We start from the raw sequence: 5,521 nt of genomic DNA on the forward strand, positions 1-5,521 counted from the left end.
ATTGGCCATTCTTCCCATCTTTTTCCAACCTTTGTGGGTATGGTGCCTTTGGTACATAAGGCTTCAAGACTGGTTTTAATGAGGATGGAGCAGGGGTCTCTTCTTCATTCTTGTTTTCATGCTTTTCTGCAACTTCTTCTTCATGGTTGTCTTTGCTTGGGGTTCCTTCTTCTACAATCTTCCCACTTCTAAGTGTAATGGCCTTGCATTCCCCTCTCGGGTTGGCCATGGTATCACTGGGAAATGTGTGTGTGGGCATTGGAATTTGCTTGGATAAGATCCCTACTTGTGCTTCCAACTTTGAGATTGCTGCGCCTTGATTTTTTAGATTTGACCTATATTCTTCTTAATTGGCATCTATCCTTCTATCAGTTTGCGTTTGTCTCTCCATAAGGGTGGAGATGGCTCCTGCAAGCTGTGATGATAGTTGTGCTATTACAGCCTCCATTCTCTCAAAGTTGCTCTTGATTTCACATGGTTGCATGGTTGAGGGTGGTATGTCTTGATGGTGATTGTTGTGTGTTGGTTGGTTGCCATGGTATGATGTGTTTTGTGAATTATGGTAAGGTCTATGGTTATTTGTTTGATGGTTGGGATTGTGAGTGTTGTGTTGATTTGATGGATAAGGTTTGTTGTGGTTCTGGTTATGGCTTTGTTGGTTTCCCCACCCAAAATTTTGGTGGTTCTTCTAGCCTGGGTTGTATGTCTTGGAGTTGGGGTCATATGGTGGTCTGGATGAGTTGTTCACATAATTAGCTTGTTCCCAGTCACCCTCAGATTCTGATGTACTTCCTTCTTGTTGAGGAGTTTGGTCTTGAATGGCTGAGACTTGATTAGCTTCCATCTTCTTGGTTAAGGCTGCTAGTTGTGCTGCAATTGCCTTGTTTTGGGCTAACAAGGCATCCACAGAATTGAGTTCTAGCACTCTTTTCTTCTGAGTTCTTTCTGAAGCATAGAAATACTCATTTTTAGCTATAGTCTCGATGACATCTATGGTTTCTTCAATGGCTTTCTTCTTGTTGGGTGAGCCACCTGAAGAATGATCTATGACCTTCTTTGATTCATAGGACAGCCCTTCATAGAAGATGTGTAGTTGTACCCACTCATTGAACATTTCTGGTGGGCATCTTCTTGTCAAATCTTTGAATCTCTCCCAGGCCTCATAGAGTGTTTCACCATCTTGTTGTCTGAAATTTTGCACCTCAGCTCTTAGCCTGTTGATTCTTCATGGAGGGTAAAATCTTGCAAGGAATCTGTTTACAACATCATCCCATGTGGTTAAGTTCTCATTGAGAAATGCTTCCAACCACTTTGTTGCCTTGTCTCTGAGTGAGAAAGGGAACAAAAGTAGCTTGTAGGTGTCCGGATGTACACCATTGGTCTTTACAGTGTCACAGATCCTCAATAATGTATTGAGATGTTGGTTTGGGTCCTCCTGGGCATCTTCTCCATATGAATAATTATTCTGGACAAGTGTAATGAGTTGAGGTTTCAACTCAAAGTTATTGGCATGGATTGTTGGCTTTAGGATGCTGCTGCCACAGTTTCCTGGATTTGGATTGATATAGGAGCCTAAGACTATCCTTTCTTGCCCAACATGATTGCCAGCTTCCTCTCCAACATGGTTATATGCTTTTTCCTCCATAGTGGTTTCTAGATCTTCCTCCACTTCTTCTTCTCCAACTATGCCTTTGCCTCTTGCTTTCCTCCTTAATCTAAGGAAGCTCCTCTCAGGTTCACTATCGAAGGGAGATACAGTTCCTCCTCTTTTACCTGTCATACACTTAGCAAATAACCAGCAGAGAACAACTAAAGTAAAAAAATTGTTGAGATTAGTGGTTAGCTTTGTTGATGCAATTAATCAAATAGTTAGAAGGATGGAAATATGGACAATGGATAACTAAAATAATCTTAAAAAAAGAGAAAGGATAGAAATCAGAATAGAGACAAAAAAAATAAAAGAGCACTAAAAAATTATAAAATAACTAGGAAATTAAATTGCTTAATCTAGCCCTCCAATAAATTTAATCACTGTCAAATTTAAACCAATCCCCGGCAACGGCACCATAAAACTTGATGCAGTTTTGGATTCACACCCTATAAAATTTTTGATTATGAATCCACTCTTTTGGCAATCGCACCAAAATTATCGTCAAGTAATAACCCACGGTAAAGTGGGATCGTATCCACAGAGATTGGTAAATTTGAATAGTTTTAATCAATTGATGAATTAGTCAAGTGGGACAGATAGATTGTAATTGCAGAATTATAAATGGCAGAAATGTAAATAGCTAAATTGTAAAGGAAAGTAATAAAGTGCGTAAACGAAAATGGAAAAATATAAAGTGCAGAATCATAAATGACTTAATTGTAAATGGGAATGGGGAATTTCAGATTGTAAAAGCAAGCTATAAAGAAAGTGGTAGATAAGAATGGGGAAATTCATTGAGATCAGGAGATGCTATCTCTTTGGATCAATTCCAGCTTATATCCTCTTCAATCATGCAACTCATTGACCTCTTGGCAATCATGATTGATTGAGCCCCAATCCCTTGGTGACTCAATCTCTCAAATCTTGATCAATAGCTAATTCCTTGGTCTAATTGTTCATGAAGAAAGATATGCTTGGTCCCTGATTATACCACAAATCCTTATAGGTCCAAGTAGAGGGAGGATTATATGTCACCATATCCAAACACCAAAACCCAGATCCTACTCAAGTGTGAGAAGGGATTTCAAGCATGGTTTCATGTTTCCTTTTCCAAGGTTCCCATGAAACCCATTTTTGCATTCAATATCTTTTCCAAGATAATTGAACACTAAGCATGGAAAACGAAATTCCTTTTAGCAAATCAAAGAGAAGATGAAGAGAAGAAGAATTTCACTATCATCAATCCATCAAGTACAACAGTGCTCCCTCTCTCAATGAGAGGGAATTTAGCTACTCATAGCTCAAAGAAAAGTACTCCAAAGTAAAGAAGATGATGAAGTGTAAAAGTGGATCTCAAACTTAGCACCCTAACTGCTTAACCCCCTTTTTCAGTACTTCTTGGGGGGTATTTATACTACTCTTAGCTCTCAAAATAAAAGAATTATAAAAGTGAAAAAGGAAAATTACAATTTGGAGGGAAAAGAAACTCAATAAGCGTGACTTCCTAGTTGGCGTGTGGCTGGCGCTTTAGTGGCGTGCCACGTGCTCCTCTAATTCTGGCTTGGCGTGCCACACCCAGTCCCTCAAGTGGCACGCTCTTCTTCAATAACATCCCTGGCGTGCCACGCCTTCGAACTCAGGTGGCACGCCCAGAGTCTTTTAATACCCATGTAGCGTGGCATATAATGCCTTCGAGCTTAAGTAGCACACCCTAGCCTTTTCCTTCTTCTTCTTCCCTCTGGAGACTTGAACTAGTGTGGCACGCCCTGGGTCTAGCGTGCCACGCCCTTGCTGCATGTTTGATGAAGCTCTCTGGAAAGTTGAACTAGCGTGGCACGCCCAGGGTCTGGCACGCCACGCCCTTTATAAGCAAGTGATTCTTCTTTTTGGCGTGCCATGCCACGAACTCAAGTGGCACGCCCCAATGGCTTTTGCTTCCTCAATAACACTGGCGTGCCATGCCTGGGGTTCAAGTGGCACGCCCAAATGAGGAATAGTGGATGGCGTGCAACACCCTCGACGCCAAGTGGCATGCCTATATGTTTGGCCTCCCTCATCCTCTCTGGAAACTTGTACCAGCGTGCCATGCCTAGAGGCTGGCGTGCCACGCCCAAGATCATGCCTTGGTTCCAGTAGCTGGGGTGCGACGCCCAGCACTCAAGTGGCACGCCATAGTGAGATTCTTGGATTGGCGTGCCACGCCTTCTATACCAAGTGGCACGCCCAGATTTCATTGGCCTTCAGCCCCTTCTCTGGGATTTTGTACCAACGTGCCACGCCATGCTGCTCAAGTGGCACACCCATACATTTGTGGATTTCTCAAGCTTGGCGTGCCACGCCTGGTTGCTCAAGTGGCACGCCCAAGTGACTTTTTGATGCTGGCGTGCCATGCCTTCGATACCAAGTGGCACGCCCATGGTGAAGGTTCCTCCTGGGATGATGAGTTGGCGTGCCACGCCCCTTGGCTCAAGTGGCACGCCCATAGAAGGTGATGGGTTAGGTATACCACGCCCAACCTGGCGTGCCATGCCCCCTTTAGTGTCCTTCATTGTTGCTCTCTGGAACTTTGTACTAGCGTGCCACGCCGATATGAATGCTCAAGAATCCACCTCTCAAATTTAGTACTGGTGTGCCACGCCCAGCTCCTAGCATGGCACGCTAGTTCATTTTTGTGGCGCTTGCTCTAAAGTGGCACGCCCGCTTCACACGCCTAGCTCATTTTTGTTGTTTTCTTCCCCTTTTTGATGTCTTTTTCACCTGAAATTCAGCACAACTTATCTCAAAGCAATGTACCATAATATTCATCAAATAATGCATGAATTGCAATGATCAAATGAGATTTATGCTCTTTTATGGTCCTCTTTATGCAAGAAAGAAGGGTAGATAATGCAAGTCATCACAAAGGCTACCGTCTTTGCGTATTCTTCAACCACTCTTGCCTTGTTCACCAGATCGGGGAAAATTCGAATCTTCATAGGAGCCACAGTAGTCATGATGTCATCCTTCAAGCCCATTTGATACTTGACACACTTCTAACTTTTATAGGTCTCCGGGGCACCCTGACACGCCCTAGAGAACCTACAAAGTTCCTCAAATCTGCTCGTGTAATCCGCCACAGATAAGGAACATTGCTTCAGCTGCATAAGTTCCATCTCCTTTGCTTCCCTTACACACTCAGGAAAGTACTTCTTGTAGAAGGTCGTCTGGAATTTATCCCAAGAAATATCGGCGTTCTGAAGCTGTAGTAAGCGGTATTCTACTTGCCACCAATGTCGGGCCTCTTCCCGAAGCTGATAGGTAGCAAACTCCATATATTGGTTATTCGGGATATGCTGTGCTTGCAGCGCGTGCTCCATAGCTTGGAAGCAGTTATCCGCTTCCGTTAGGCAATTATATATCATCAATACATTTTTTTGTTAGGAGATGCTTGTCTATGATTGACCCTTATTTACATCACCTATTTCATGCATTGAGATTTGTGGAATTGTGAAATTGGATCATGGGCTTACCTAGTGACATATTTTTGTGCTTTCTAAGCTTTGTGGACCATGCTTGCTATGTGATCTATTTTCGCTTCAATCTTCTTTTTTCTAAGTTTCATAGCATCCATGTTTTCCACCCTTATTTCACTTAGATGTTGCAAACAAACTTTAATATGTGTCATTGTTTGATGTGTGAGCTCTATATTTCATTTGGTTTACTAAGTTTACTTACACATCAATCAATATCCATTCATTATTCCATTCACAATTGCTTAATTATTTTTTTGAGTACCTTCATGCTTCTTTATTACTTGTTTGTTTATCTTAACTTACAAGTTTCTTTAAAGTATTTCAAGCACACTAGAATGAGTGAAGTGTATGCTTTCTT

The 5,521-nt window shown here is 42.2% G+C and overlaps 1 non-coding gene across 1 annotated transcript; it reads left to right on the top strand.

Moving 5' to 3' along the window:
- Positions 1–1,108: 1,108 nt before the first annotated feature.
- LOC127748145 (small nucleolar RNA R71) lies at positions 1,109–1,216 on the top strand. Its single transcript, XR_008010088.1, has one exon. It is a non-coding gene; the product is annotated as a small nucleolar RNA R71 (small nucleolar RNA).
- Positions 1,217–5,521: the final 4,305 nt, after the last annotated feature.

Source organism: Arachis duranensis, chromosome 5, assembly GCF_000817695.3.
Source record: "Arachis duranensis cultivar V14167 chromosome 5, aradu.V14167.gnm2.J7QH, whole genome shotgun sequence".
Taxonomy (NCBI): domain Eukaryota; kingdom Viridiplantae; phylum Streptophyta; class Magnoliopsida; order Fabales; family Fabaceae; genus Arachis; species Arachis duranensis.